This window comes from Dromaius novaehollandiae, chromosome 1, assembly GCF_036370855.1.
Source record: "Dromaius novaehollandiae isolate bDroNov1 chromosome 1, bDroNov1.hap1, whole genome shotgun sequence".
Classification (NCBI taxonomy): domain Eukaryota; kingdom Metazoa; phylum Chordata; class Aves; order Casuariiformes; family Dromaiidae; genus Dromaius; species Dromaius novaehollandiae.
In genome coordinates, this window is record NC_088098.1 from 60,098,799 (window position 1) to 60,115,370 (window position 16,572).

Consider the following 16,572-nt stretch of genomic DNA (forward strand, 5'->3'; position numbering starts at 1 on the left):
TTTTTTTGATACCACTGTCTATCATGCTTTGAAACTGCAGAGCGCCAGCAGTTCCCAAAAAGGGTAAGGGACAAGACAGAAGGAGCCAGCCTGAACCCTGGACACTCACTTGAAACTGCCCTAGCTCTCTGAAATGAGGAGACTGAAGCACAGACACCAGAGTAAGGAAGGGTCTAACTCCTTCCACATGGATTTCTTTTTCAGAGCTTATTTGCTAAACAAGTTGCTTTTCAGCCAACACCTGCATCTGCAGAAGGCTGTTTTCCTTTCCTGCAGTGCCCAAACACTTCAGTTTCTTGCATTGTGGGGAGTAAAACACCTGAGAGGTGTTGAGGAAGAAACTAAGCCATGCACAGAGAGATTATTTGTGACCCATTTCTCCAACGGCAATACACAAGTTTTAGTACATGAAGTAATCTTCAATCTATAGCATCTTCTTTTATTTATTATTATTATACCTGAAGTGACTAGATTAGGAAAACACTGAAGCAGACAATTCATAGAGACACTTCTGTTGTGACAGGAGGTACTCCTCAGAGCTGAGGCAAAGAGGTACAGGGGTGACATTTCACAGGAAGAGCACACAAGACTCTCAAATGCATCTAGCTCATCCATGGCTGAATGGTCACAAGGTGGGCTCCTAAGGAAGGCAGGCTCTTCAGGGAAGATGGCCTTTTCATAGCATTTATAAATCCTCAGGCTGTGTCAATGAAGGAGTTTTCTGCTTGCTCGAGGTTACCCAAGGGCAACTCCCATTTTGTTCAGTCATCCAGTTAGACCAGGAAAAGAAAAGGGGGTGCTGAGGAGGAAACATTAGAAGTCTGCCAGGTATAGACAAAAGCACATTCCCCAAGGTCAGGTGGATCTTGGCTCCTGTGGGAGGGCAGAACCACTATCACAGCCTTGCTGCTTTGGAGCAGCTGAGGGCCCGGCCAAGAACTTAAAATATCCAAGTCTGAATTGAAGTGTCAGAGAAGAGCACAGCTACTGCCATACCCAACATACTTTTCCTGTTGCTTCATAATTACAAGCCTTAAATAGAGCTATAGGGGTTTCAAGGCCTAGCAGTGGCACTGTACAAATTTTTGCACTATAACTTGACCAGGTGCAGGTCTCTAGCCACAGCCAAGCCCTTAGGCCAGCTTTGGCAAAGCTCTTGTTTTGTGTACTGCAAATATTAACTAATGCTCAGCTTAAATGCTCACGTCAAACTCTTCCCTGCTATCTGCTGCTTTCAAACATCTTCCCCAAAGGCTAGGCAGCATGTAAGGCTCTAATAAATCAATACCCTTTCATTTGACCTTGTAAATGTGAGGAAGACGATATGCTGAAGCCCCTCTAACAGGAAATATCCTGTAACTGAGTCTTCAATCTGTGGAGTTACTATGCAGGATGGATTGTGAGAGTTCCTCTGGCCCAAGTCCTGCCAGCAAATCTTTTTTTTATTTTAATAGATTCCTCCTCCTCTGTCTTGCCTCATTTGAATCTGATGAAAAGGATTCAGCCTTTTCCCGGGGCAAATGCTCCCATGCTCATTTTCATGTGTTATGAAACTGCTACTGACGTCTAGCCTAGATTTTTCCCCGCTTTGCTCAGTTTCAGACCATTGCTCCCCATTGTTCTCCATCTTGCTCTACACATAAAAGGTTTAGAGGACAGAAAACAAACAGCCCTGCAGATGGGCCTTGGGAAATGCATTCTACCAGCAGCTGCACAAAGAGACAGAAAAAACCCAAAGCCCAGCTCTACATACGGTCCACTTGCATCTAGCAAATTTGAGAGTCCCATTTAACGCCCCAGCTGGTGTGAAACGCATCCCTTGGGAGCACTGCATGCAGCCCTGCTCCAGCTGGACGGGTCAGGCGTGGACAAAAGGGGCTCAAGCACCTGCCACTCTAGAAGCAATTGCATGTGACAAGAGAAGACCAAAATTTGTACCAGGAGAACTTGCTTTTAATGTAAGTAACCTGAGTAGTCTGTGACCCTTCCTGTATCTGCAAAGTGAAATGAAATCCAGACCAAAGAAGTTTGCTTCAACTATGATGAAGCAACTTTGTGGCATGTAGAAGGACAACTGAGTCAGCATTTCAGATTCTTTTTGCAGCCCAAGCTGCTCTGGTCTGGCCAGAAGAAAACCAGGTGATATTCTCATGTCCACAGCAGCAGCAAAACAGTTGCCACAAGTCTGTTTGAGAGCATGGGCTTATCTGGCTTATCAGAGGAGAAGTATTCCCTGTTTTTATGCCAGCTAGGAACAGAACGCAAGGCTTTGTGGTGGGCAGTTGAGCCCTTTCTCAGGCATATGCATGTTCACGTTCAATAGGTGAAGGAAAAAAGGAAGCACTGTCTAGCAGTTATCATGTAACACACTGATATTACCCCTCTACATCACATGGTTAGCTGAATTCATTTCCCCATGGAAACTCACAGCTTCATCCCCCCACCCAGGACTAAGTATCTGGGGTGGGGCTCCACTGCAAAATGGATGCACATCCCCACCTTCCCAATGTCGCGCGGGAGCCCACAAGGCGAACAGAGAAAGCTGTAAGAGGCGGAACAGAATGGGCCCTGCATGTGTTTCACAGCCTTAAGTCCAAACGGCATTCTTTAATATATGTCACACATTTTTGTGCCACAAAGCTATCGAGATATTTTACAAGGGCCAGAAACATTTGGGGAGATGGGTAAGAGCAACAAGCCCGCACTGTGTGGTCAGTCGGAATTAGGACACAGTTTTGAGTGCACAGAGTTTTGACACAGGGAAGTGAACAAACCACCTGCTGCACTTTTCATCACTTGCCTGCCATTAAGATCTGGGCACCACTGGGCAGGATGCTCTGCAGTGAAAGCAAGATGTACTCTCCCCTGGGCAAAGCATAATGATAACCAAAGACCAGAAATAAGTTTTTCAAACAGCAAGAGAGGGTCAGAGGTCACAGACGCCAAATCCTTCGGTTACACAGAGCACATTCCTCACCCGACAAGGCTTCATTCATTCATTTTTTTAAATCCAGCAGACCCCAACAGCTGCTCCCCTCCAGACCAACAGGATTTTTACACATTATAGCATTCTTGGGGATTGCAGAGGTATTCAACAGCACCAAGGCTGCTATTTTCTCTAATTAAGATCACCCTGTAAGCAGAATCAGATGGAGTTATTTTTCAGTTTATTGTGTGAAACACAAAGAAAAGTGTGGAAACAAATCTAGTGTTTTAGAGATTCTTAAAGAAGAGAAAGCAAATGTCTGGGAAACCCTAAACCTGTCTCAGGTCTCCACAGCAAGTAGAGAGAAGACAGATTTAAATCCTTCATATCTTGTTCAATAAGACTGACTTCTAGATTTAAGATAAGCCACCATTTTTCTCATTGTGAGTGGCACCAATGTCTGCCTGTTGCCATCCCCCAAACTGAAATGCTTTGAAATAAACTGATTTGGCATTTGCAAGACAACTCCCTTATTTTCTGGAGAAGAAGGGAGGGAGCTGCTGTTTCCACACACATTTTGCCCAGTTCTCAGCAAGATGTATTTCATAAAGCTCCTAGAGAAGAGCATTCAGGCAAAGAAGAACGTCTGTAAGAGAGCGACACATTAGAATGAGATTCAACATGCTCATTTCACTTGTGACCTAAACTGCAAACAGATTTGCCTTTGAAGGCAGAGTATCAGCACACAGTTGGGTACTAAGTACAGTTTTTATACAAATGGATTCTCAGCAGTGCCATATTTCAGCTCTTCCCAACATCCTACTACCCCGGAGCAAAAACCCTAGCTTATAATAAAGGGCTTTGAAAGTGCAAAAACAAAAAAGTTCATTTTAATTTTTCAATGCCAGGCAGACTCCTCAGGGAACCTTAACTCAGTATGCATGAGCAATACTCACAACAGGGCAACACATTGCAAGTAAAATGCAAAGCAGAACCAAATGGAAAAAGAGGAGGGAGAGAATGAGTTGGGGGCAGGGGTGGAAGAAAAAACACACATGCGGGTGTGTAAACATATACACATACACAGAGAGTAGTGTTACTCAAAGAAGCTGCTTGGTTTTGCTCCACAGACACCAAAGCTACTTAGTTGGAGACATCAGATCTGTCCAAGCTCAATGAACATAGCTAAGCCAAAATCCTGCTCTGCGACAATCTAGACAAGCGAAATGTCATGTCAACCTTGACAGCATCTCCAAGTAGCCTCATGCATAAAGTAAAAAGGGCTGTGCAAATGCAGGCTGCTTAGGACACTGGATAGGATCCTGCTAGCATTTAAGCATGAACGAGTGAGGAGCAACTGCCAACTCAAGGCTTATGCCAGCATAGCAGCATCAAACAGAGGCCCTGGGCCCTTGCTGCTCATCCAAAATTTTCTTTTCTTCCCCAATTAGCCTGACCAATGTCCTTCTCCCAGGCTGGGAGAGACACTGGGGAAAGCTTATGTATTTTGTGTTTGAATGTTCTCTTAAGAAAACAATTTCATTCCTTGTGCCACCTTGCCTCAGCTTCCAGCTACAGGGCATAAGCGTGCGGTAAGGGAGGTTTGCCAGCAAGGTGCTCTCTGCAAGCCTAGGTGCTCCAAATTTGTGCCCCAACATAGTCCAAAATAGCCCAAATTAGCTGTTTGGCAGCATCCTTTGCACAGCTCCTCTCTGCTTATCCGCAGTAGTAGGACTGGCATCCTGCATCTCCTTTTCTAGTATAAAAGAGGAGATTCTCTTTACATTTTACTGTCTACATTGATCTGTACTTGAGGAACTTCTGAAAGGTAACCCCAACATTTGGAAAAGTGCTTCTAAGTCACAGTTCAGAAATCCGTACCTACATACAAGGCAATATCTCCCAGGACCCCAGTGAAGTATGGCCCTCTCAATACAGAGAGTGAAAGAAACACCAGAGCGGAGAAGTAAAAGCTGGTATATTTTGAAATACCAAAATGATTTAAGATCTCTACCCAACTTTCTCTAGGCATGGCATTTAGAACACACCAGCATCCATAATCTCCTTGGCAACCTAAACCTCTCCAGTTCAGAGACCATCAAGTTACTTGGCTCAGGCCTCTGCCTTCATGGCATTCCCAGAAATGGTTTGTCTTGCTTGCAAGACTTTGAGGCAATAGGCGCCTCCCCTTCCAACCACATACTATGAGAGCACATCACAGCTCCCTTCTCTCAACACTTGGAGCACTTCAAAATGATGCAGGAAATCAGGTTCAAACCCTTATGGGGGGCTTAAACATACATCTCTCACCTCAGCCAGTTACCAAGCTGCATAGCCTTCTGAAAGGGATCAGTCTCCAGCCACTCCATTGAACTTCTCAACTTTGCATGAGAAATTCATAAGGGGGAAAAAGGGGAAAGGACTTGGTAGCTGACAAATACAATGCACTTCCTAGGGTAGGAGGAGGCTTCCATTTCAGTCTTCACTCAATGTACTACTGACTATAAAATGCTCCCACAGAACAAGTCCTAAGATCAAGACTTCTTGTACAGTGGCTCATTCTTGTGCAAAGCTGTTCTCTTTCTGGTATTGCCTTCAGACACATACCAGGTATGTTATCAGAGAGGATTCTGTACATTGGAAATGATGTAAATACACTTTCTATCACGATATGTGCAAACATGAATTTTGCTTTTCTGCATTTCTAAGGTTTATTACCACAGCAAGACCAACCCCTACAGCATCGCTTACCAGAACACTCCTCCCCAGCAGGCTCCACAGAGATACCGCAGATCTAGCTGATCTAAGAAATGTTCATTTGCACCTTCCAAATAAATACCTCTCACCCAATTGCTCCAGCCCTCCACAGGCATCAGTGATTGACCTTGCATGATTATCTTTGCCTCCTGCAACCTAATTCCTTTGATCCTCTTTGGAGCCAAACTCCAGACGTACATGTCCATGCAGGCTCCCTGCTCTCTCCCAAGCTTTGTTTTGCCACACACCTGGATAACAACTTCAATCAAACCTGATTCCTGAGCAAGGTTCCCCCTCACACACTGTTGCTCCCTGCAATGCTCTCTCAGGCACTTGGCCCCATTCTTCTGCCTTCCTTGCAGCCACTGAGGGAAAAAGGCTATGATTTGGGCCACCTCCAAGGAAAGGTCACTCACCTAAGCTACTTTCCAGCTCTGGTAAAACTCAGCATTTAAAAAGAGTATTGCAAATGAAGTATTTCTTCCCTGTGGCCTTTGCAATGGAAGCATGGATATGTTGTGCTAGATCATGAGAGTTATAAACCAGAAATAATCAGGAGAGAGAAAGCATGAGGAAACCATGTCGTTCTCCTTTCAGCCATTTTCCAGACTTGAATCATGCTTTCAAAGAGACCCTTTGAAGGATTACAAACCTTGCATGGAATAAAGGCCTGACATACACCAAGGAATACAGCTTTTGGCAGAGCCAAAGCTGAAAAAGAGTAAAAATGGTGGTGTGGAAGCCGACAGACATTACAGAGACTGGATTTGTTTAGAAAGGTAAGCAGCAAGATTCGCTTATTGCAAAGTATATAACAAGGAAGATGTATTTGTCTCTACGTTTACAACTGTATCATGGCACAGGAATGAGGAAACACACATAGAAATCAAAGAGCATAAGATCAGTCAAGATACAATGTTATATCACGTCGGGCTGCTCTGGGGAATTCATGGCTACTGCCGTTAAAGGGCCAAGGAGCTCACACCCCAGGAATCCCACTCTCTGCAACGTCCCGCTGCACATTTCCACTGAGATGCCAGGATATGGCATATCACCTTCCACAGGCACCCAAAGCACCTCACACATACTGTGCTACCGCACAGTTCAGACCTTTTTATAAAGCTACAGCCATTCAGGGCTCAGCACTTTGCTGGCAGTAGGGTGTAGCCAACTGAGACCATCACAGCAGTTTAAACCCAACACTTACTTAATGGATGCAGGAAATACCATGGGGTTCAAAAAAAACAAAGCTCTTCACATTAGCTTAGCACCCAGGTCAATATTAGCCACATTTTCACCAACTGGTCTCCAGTAGATTGTTTCACAGCCTTGTAGCTTGACACTTTCCCTGCTCACAGAAACAAACCATATAGCTCTCTTATAAACAGGAGCAAAGCAAAACCAAGAGTCACTTTTTTCCTCTTACAGTCACACAGTGCTTTTTGAGTTCTTCAGAAATCACTGCAGCATCCTGCCTTTCAGACCCATTCTCCACACAGAGAGCAAATAGCTTCCTGCTTCCCCCAAAAGTTCAACAGGCCCACATTATTAGAGCAGGCTTGCTCTGCACTATACTTTTTTTCCTTTTTCTCTCCCACAAAAGTGGAAATGCTTTACCTGAGGGAACAAAAAATATCCAGTAAAACCAAGAGCACCTTTCCCAGGAGCTTGAACCAGGAGAACAAGCAGATCACCTGGGTCCTATGTGCTGCTAATTTAAGAAGTCACAGGTGCAGCTATTCTCAGTTACCCTGACATGAGAGGGAGAAGAGTTAGAAAAAAGCCTCTAAGCAATTCTGTGTGCTATAGTCTCAATGTTGGCTGGGGTTCAGGCTGTGAGGTAAGCCACTGAACTTGGGTGAGTAACAGTCCACATAAGCTTTATTGTCCTTTAACTTTTTTTTGTCTTCCCCTACATGCAAAATTTATCTCCACTGTTTCTGGGTCATCAGTCTGCAGTTCTTCCTTAGTCATCAGGCTGAGGCATTCAGAGAAAAATAAATCAATGAATCACGCTATTTGCAGGCATTGCTGTGAAAACAGATCCCACCCCCGCCCCCTGACTTTCCTGTGTTTCCCAAGTCAAGAAAATCAAAATGTACAGCAGCCCCAGCAAGTGTGATTTTGACACAGACCATGTCAGAGAACAACGGAGACACTTTCCCAGCAAGCAACATGCACGGGCTGCGTCCGCCCCACGATGGCAGGGAGGAGGACGCTGGATGCCCCTCCACTGTGCCAGGAGGCAGCGGTGCATCTGTGCTGGGGAGGGTAGCATGGGACAGGCACATCACCCACATGACCCTGTGCTTTTGGGGCTGCGAAAGCCCAGCTGGACGTCCTTCTGCTTTCTTAGATCTTGAAAATGAAAGCAAGCAGGTAAGAAAAAGCAAAAATTTCTTCTGGGTATATACAATTTAACACTCCCAATTCCTCCTTCCTGTGGATCCTGGGGGGACTTCAATCCACAGTCTGCGCTGGGCTGCTTAGGTACAGTTTTGGAAATCATCCTATCCAGAAGTGGGAAAACGGTGGAAGATCTATTCAATTAGGCTTGATTTTGGAGGGGGGGGATAGGATCTGACTCTACAGTGCCAGTCAACCCTGTACCCACCTTATGCCAGGGACATTTGTGACTCTGAGGTTGCTGCTGGGCCCGCTGCTCCCTGTGCTGGGCCCGCTGCTCCCTGTGTCCTGAGTGGGCAACACAATCACAGAGGGCCCGCAAGGTGCTCAGGGCTCCGAAGAAAAGTCTGAGAGGAGATTTAAGCCCCAATCCATCTTCACAGAGATTTAAAGACTAGTTTTTGGGTGGTAGGAAAGTTCCAATTTCCAGTTGACAGCTCTTCTGGAGAAAAGCATGTAGGTTTTCCTTTTGCAAATTCAGAGGAGAGGTATTAGGCTCTTCAAAACACAATGAGAAGAACAAAAGGAATTTCCATTACCCTTTCACTAACACCCGTCTCCACAGTCAATAATCAGAGCACTTTAGAAGACCTTGGTTTTCATCCCTTCTTGACACAAAAAGATTTGATCTCGTTCACGTTTCTGAGAAAGCCTCCTAACACAAGGCTTCAGGAGGTCTGCTGAAACTGTGTTTTCACTGCCCTTTTAGGTTATGCGGTGGTTTAGATAAACCATGACTATCTCGACCAGAGTGCTTCGGCATGCTTCTTCTAACCAGTTCAGTTCAATGCTTCACTTCACAGGGAGGGTTAAAGTTTGCTTGTCTTTAACTGCCTACTGTTTATAACAGGAAACTTAGAGAGCGTTCCCAGGATCCTACATGAAATTGCTCTTGCCTATTTATAACTACTCTGATGCATTAAGACAGGACTTTCCACCATCTGGGGAACACTATACTTTGGTCTAATTTCACAAAGAGTGCATTCCTGCTAGGATCACTCACTCTTTCAAGTTGCCTCCTTGCTGAAAGCTCTTGAGAGAGCTATGCAGAAGAGATTTATGCACAAAGTGACCACATATTTTTTGATTTGCTTTCACTGTATTTTTTTCTTTCCCTGTATCTTAAGTGCTCATCATTAAAAACTGTGTTTTGCTAGTCGCTGAGTGTGATGTTCAGGGAGAACCTTCTGTGAATAAAATAGTCCAGTTCATATCTCTGGATGGGCTCTGAGATAAGCCAGTTCTCAAGACTTGCCTATAATTGGTTTTTTTCTGCATTTGTAATAATTTGGGGAATAAAATTGCTTGGTCTTCAATATTTCAATAAAACTTTACTCTTTCAAGCAAGGTGTAGAGGCTGGTGTATGTTGTTACAGTTCCACAGAAGACTTTTTTCCTCCAATGGAAAATTGTTCCTCTGGAAAAATTTCAGTTTTGGTAATAAATGTACAATAAAGTTATAAAATTTTATTTCTTTACGTATGTGCTTATACTGAGATTTACCATTCTGTTTATCATTTTATGTATCCACATTTCTTTATTGTGAGTTTCCATGTTGTCTTTTAATACAAGGAAGCATTATGTTAGCACTGTGTAGCACAGCAGTGTATTTACCTGGAGCCTTGATATTCAGCAATTATCTTCATTTCCCCGCCAAGCGGAGTCCTGCAATATTTATTAGTCCTCAGTACAATCTAGTAAGTTTAAAAACTTCAGAAAGCATAAATGAAAGTCCATGAATCCTTCTGTATCACAAACATGCTAATAGCCTAAAATAAGCAGTCATCTATCTGTTCAAGTAACCAAATGGAACAGAAGGCAGCTAACCATAACACATCGAGTCTTATTTACTAACTCCTTTTCCTGTTCCCAGCTATACACACTAACTACCAGAATAATTTATTTTAGCAGTGTCAGAATAGCAAAACACTGCAATGCTCCCGAGAGGCTCTCAGGGCTCCAACTGAGGCCAGTGCCCTGCCGGTGCCACCTCCACTGCTGCAGGGATGTCTGAGCCACTCCTGAAGGAGCTTCCGTGTTGCTGGCACTTGCTGATCTCCATGCATCAGGCTGACACCTGCTGGCAGACAGAGATCACCAGATCAGACATCATAGAGAGTTTCCATCTTTCTGAGAATTGCGAGTAATCATAAACTTTTGGAGAATCTGTATGATGAGTGGAACAGGCATGAGCCTGGGTGCATGCTCAGAAAAGGGTGAGATGGCACCCAGGCACTTAGACAGTTGCAGTCTCAGGTGGTGCCAGAAGTCCACTGAAATTTCTGAGGGCTTCTTGTGTCTGTGGATGAGATTTTAGATGTGGGTTTGATGGGACTTCATACCTATGAGCTAAAATTAGCAAGTCTTCAAGAGTGCTATGCCACCTGCTAATTTTCCCCTCTAATTAGAGACTGAGAGTGCCAATAGCTATCCACCAGGAGCCAGGAGATATTCTTCCCAAGGAGGCGAGAAGCTGCTGATCAGATTTATAATGTTTTGAGCCTAGGTGAGGCAACATCTGCCAGGTCCTGCAGAGTTCAGCTTCTGTGGGAGCCAGGAGCCTAGCAGCTCAAAGATGCTTCCCTTGAGAGCTCCCAGCTCCTGGCCTCACTTCTTGTAAAAACTGCTCCTATGTTGTCCTTGCCATAACCCATGGTACGCTTGTACCATAAGGCTTACTTGGACCCTCACTATGCCTCTACCACAGGCTGCACCTTCGTTATGGGTCCTGGTCTAGCTAACAGTGGTGGTTATTCAGCACTGAGTTTCCAGCCTCTCAAGCCAGCTCAAAGCAGGTCTGTGTCAACAGCAGCCAGCCCTCCTGTTGCTTAAACCTGGCTTGTGTCAATGCAGAGAGTGATATACATTGCACTGTAACAGCCATATCTATTTCTGCTATCTGCCTGTCACACAGAGTCTAGCAAAGCTAAGGTTCCTGTTCAGACCTGGCAACCTACCTTATACACTAGTCAGGGACTGCTGTTTTGGAGGAAATGTTTGAAAACTGTCCCAGAAGTGCTTTTTGTAGATAAATCATGGTAGGGAAGGATGAAACAGCTAGTAAGTATTTTGTACTGTGTGGAAAAAAAACAGAAAATAGTCTGGATGGGACCTCAGGAGTCCATCCAACCTAACACCTCTGCCCCAAGATGAAGCAACTGTACCTGTCATTTTTGACAGATATTCTTAAAGACTTTCCTGAATGGGATCCACATCTTCCCCAGCAATCTGCAGCAGAGGTGAGTTGCCCTTATTGGTACAAAGTGTTTTACCTAAGCCTAAACCAAATCTCCCCTTGCTGCCATTCATGGGCTCTACTTGTTCTGCCCGGCGTGGAACCAGCTCCCTTGGGAGTAATGCCCTCGTTCTCTCCTGTTCCCATCAAATAACACATTGAAATTGTAGGGCTTCATCTTTTCCTGCAGATGTCCAGGCTCATTAGGTTTTGGAAAGATTTTTGAGCCATTTGGAGTAAAAGTTCTTCCAAGTCTTTTGAACTAAATATCCATGGCAGGGGTTGCCTGCTACCACTGTGGACTGGTCTTGATGATTCACACAGTCCCTTCCAGCCCTGCATTTCAGTGTTGAGTAGCTCGAATTAGACACCGTTTCCACTTTATATTGTCTGAGGGCGTGGTCTGAGCCCTTGAGAAATCAGGATACCTATGTTCCCTACAACAGAGCACACAAACCACCATGTCAAATCAGAGCAGGTCTTCTAGCAAACCCCTAAGATAAAAACCAAAAGAGAACAACTATGGAAAAATCTGTCTTTAAGAGAAGTTTTGTTCTGAACACGCATGAGTTATTGACTGGATCCTGCCCCGAAATGCTGAGGAAAAGTACACTGAAAGGTGATTGATAAATATGAGAGGGGAAAATGTTGCTTTGGATTAGCCAAAAAGAAAATAAAATTCATTTCAGTGGAAGGAAAAGACTTCAATGGACTAAGTTGTCACCCATTTACAAATTAAAACAAAAGGACTTTCTTTAAGGGAAAATTGTTTCAAAATAAAAAGTATAATCTCATATTCAAAAAATGCTAAGCATTGTAACTTTTCCCATCTTTCTTTGTTTGCTTTAGTTTAAGCCAGTCAAAATTTGTAGAGCACACACTCCATCATAGGCTGTAAGTAATTTTTCCTGCCCTTTTTCCTTGTTGGTTCAGTCTATCTGCCTACTGTTTTTGAGTGTCCTGCTTCTTCAGCAGTTGGTACCCTGGACGTTATTTGTGGAGGATGTGCTATAGAGAAAGAAGGCAAAACATTGATAGATGCTTTTCCCCAGCCCAGGGTCATCACAATTTTTTGTACATTTGCTGCCAGTAGCTGCTTGTATCTTGTGTAAATCTCATATAGACTGAAAGGTAGAGAGTTGTATTAGGTCATTTAGCCCATTCTTCACAAACTGACTTTCATTCTATTTAAATCTGTGTTGGGTTGGGGATTCCCTCTTTTCTGAACCTTTCTAGTCCTGCAACAAAGTCAGGCCTTCACTTACATACCCCAATCACTTTTATAACATCAAGGAGACTATGACAATCCAAACAATTCTCACTATTTTTGGTGGTTCCTCATTACTGTAACATCTATGTACCTCCCAGTATCCCCACAAAACGGCTCTGGGTCAAATCAGTGCTATTATCCCCACTTGATGGGTAGGGAACTGAATCCTAGAGAGAATAAGGACAAATGACCAGAACAATGTAGACAAACACTTAGGACCCTAATTTACACCTAGGCTCCCAAAGTGTAACTAACTGTCATAACCACATCTAAACACTCACATGACCAAAATCTGTTGGCCAACAAGTTTTTTGCAAGAAAACTTCTTTAAAGTCCTGCCATTGATAGGGCTACCTCTCAGGACTGTGTCTCAGTACCTAGCTCCTGTTTAGTAGTCATGAGCCAAGCATCTCTTCCTCCATATTTCTTCGAGGACACGCCTCAACAGCACTGAGATCAGCATCAGACCAAAGAAACAAATGTCCGTTCTCTTTCATGATGGAGAAGCTGATGGGGAGGGGAGGTGAATGTACCGTCTTTTAGGTCATGTCCTGCAGATAACAGAAGTCGGAGTCCCTAAAGTCAGAGCCTCCGGTTCAATGTCTTTTTCAGCACTGAGGGAGACTTTGAGCACTACCCTTGCTCACTCTTGCGAGCAAGGAGGAGAGAAACAGCAATCCAGCATGGACCTGCCTTGGGCCTTGATGATGCGTCACTGGAGAAGGGTGATGCCAAGCAATCAGGACCAAGATTTTTGCAGCGGCGCTCCTGCTGTCTGCCAGGCAGCGTGGGGCCAGCGCCGGGCACTCACTGTGCTGTAGGTGGTGGTCTCCAGAGGCACCTCATGTCCAGGGCAGCCCACCCAGTGCCCCTCTGGCCCACTGCTGCTGCGGGGGGAGCTGGAGCAGTGCCCAGCGGCACCAAGCTGAGCGGGCCCGGGCTGGGACAGAGGGAGGCCAGTGGCCACTGCCTACTGCCCCTGCCCTTGTAGGGAGGGTGCTGCAGGGCTAGGGGCAGAGCAAATGCCTGGGGGAGAGCTGGGAACTGGCTGGGAGGTCCACTGAGCCAGGGTCCTCAGATAAGGACTTTTTTTTAAATTTCAGTGACGCTCTCCGACTGCCTTTTCAATGAATGATTAGCCAGGAAACTCCTCCTCTGATACACTTTTCTGTTCATTTTTTAAATTGCCATTAGCTATTTGAAGCAAGTAGTTTGAGATGGGAAGTGTGGTTTTGGTGCTTGCTTTCAGCCTGCATAGCAACAAAACATACACATTTACATGTTCGCATTGTGGGTGGAGGAGGTAACACTGACTTTTGCTGGGTTGCCTCATCCTTCCTGTTTTAACACCTTGATTTTCAGTTCAGCTAGTTTTGCTGTCTGTAAATATTGAAATTTTCCATGTTGGAGAGCTGCTTCTTTGTGGTTATTGTTGTTATTTAACAACATTAATATCCAAGAAACGTAACATTTATTCCGTTAGGAAAACTATGCTTTGTAGCAGAATATTACGTTTGGCAAAGGAGCAGCTTTCATGGCAAGGATGTGTCTTTTGCTAATCCCAGAAAAACCTGCCCAGTTTAGCCAGTTTATAAGTCTTTTCAAAATTATACTTCACAAATCTGCTGTTGAAACACCTTTAGATTTTTTGGCAGCTAAGTTCCTCTAAGGTTTCTGCATGTTGCTCAGGCTTTTCAAACAGCCAGTCTTTGGGACTGCAGCTCATGCTGCCTTGACTGTCTTTAATTCTGGCTTTCCCTTGCTAACATTTTTAAGCACTCTTGTTTGGAATCTCAACAATTTCTTTAATCTTCTGATATTTGTCTGTATGTAATTGAGTACAGCCAGGCTATCTCGCAACAGTCTGAAGTGATTTGAAGTGATTAGAGGCTTTTGGCAGTAAATGCCACAGGAGTATGAAGTGTTTATACTGCATCTATTTGCTTGTAATGCACCTTTGCCAGAGCCCTAATTCAATTTATGCATATGGATCAACTTTTTAATACCTTCCAGGAATGATTATTTTCATCATTTTATGTTTCAGTATGTGTTTTCAAATAAAACATGTTGCAATTGGATTGAAAAGTTTAAACCCTGTTTTGAAAAATCTCATCAAAAGTTAATGAGTTTTGGTACTTTCAGAATAGAAGTCTTTTAAAAAGATGTACTGTAGCACTCCCACAAAGACATTTTTATAAAATATAAAGATTTGTATTCTTGGGTGTTCTTACAGAATTTAGCCTAATGAGGTGCAACTTCATTTAGTAGCTTTCAATGCTAAATACACACACACACACACACACACACACACACACACACACACACACACACACGTATACACAAATCCACAACTCTGTATATTCTGCATTATTTTTACCATTATTTACTATTTACTGCTAGCTACCATTATTTAAAATTTGTAATTATTGCTTCCCAACCTACATTTAGAAGCATATTCCCGTGTAGTTGCAAGAAATTGCCCAAGCTGTGAGCTCGGATCCATGCATTAACATTTGGTGTAGGCAGGTATGAGCAATACCCTGCAGTGCCATAGCGTTCCTCCAAGCATTCCCATGCCTTTCTCACTGTTTAACCACTGAATGTGAACATTTTAAAAATAACCACTGCTTAATAAATTGTTGCCAAAAATTACTGTAATAACTACTTTCCTGACGGTCAAAGAGGGCTGCCAAAACCAACAAACCAGTTTTCTGTGGTAAAATTTGTCGGCATTGCTATGAACCATAAAAACATATTATCAGTTATTTTCTTTAGATGCATTTGTTTGTTTGTTTTTTTAAATTGTAGGCTGAAAATTGGCCTTTCAATTGGCCATGAGATGAACATTCATCTTCAAGGACAGCTGTGTGTCTGAGAACACAGACATGCTCCAAACCCTGGGGAGCCTATACATGTTGACAGGAAGAGTCCTCTTTCCACATCAGTCATCCACCGAGTCCGCAGGACTCCTATTGACGCTGTTTGTTTCCACATACCTGGCTCCTCTGAGGTGAGTGCAAGTCTGGAATGAGAATTAGTGCAAATCAAGTCTTGACTGTGTGAGCTGTTAGGTTCAAAGAAAGCACTGCTGGAAAATACCATGATTGTCGTGCTACATCTGCCTTGTACATCGGCCCCTTTGGAGACTCATCTTCCTGGACTTTTAGGACTGGAGATCTTCTGCAGTGTCAATGCTCCACATCCTTCCCGTCTTCCACTGTGGTCCCTTGGTGCCTTGGCTCATTCATATCCACAAAAGAAGTGCCGAAACCTAACTTCAGCTTCATACCAAGCACAAGAGTGGGGAATGCAAAAAGACTGGATAATTTGGCCAAATTTGTTCTGATATACTGCATATCAGTCATGACATTGTTCTGCTGTAGATTTTTATGGGCACCCTCCTTTATACTGCCAGGTTTCAACCAGCAATGTCTCTTACTGCTCACATCTGTTGCACCTAGCACAGCAGAGGCCTAACTTTCATGGGAGGTTGTGGACCTGCTATCATAGTCTACTGATAATACTAATCAACACACCTATTTTTCTACTGCTGTGAATGATAATATAGGACTACAGAAAAGAGTGGATCTATCTCCCCATCTAAGAAAAGCCTTCTAAGAGCCAGCAGTAGTTTTATTCACAGAGTGATTACAGATATAATGTCTCATTATTTTTCTTATCCCATCACATTAGTTGATAATGTTCCTCAGGTCAACCTTAAAATGTCTAAATGTTTCGCTCAGTCTCATTGATGAGAGAGAACTCTTTGGAACAGAAAAAGTCATCAGTAAAAATCTCTTAGCTTACTAAATGAAAATAATTTGATTATCCCCAGTCAGCACTCAATAGTAGACTCTGATATTATAACCCCAGCTGAGCAACCAATGAATAAGTTTTATTCTAATGGATTTTGAGTTCTTCTAAGACCAACTGGACTGATTTTCAAACTGCTTTTCAAGAGCATAAGCTGCAACTGGG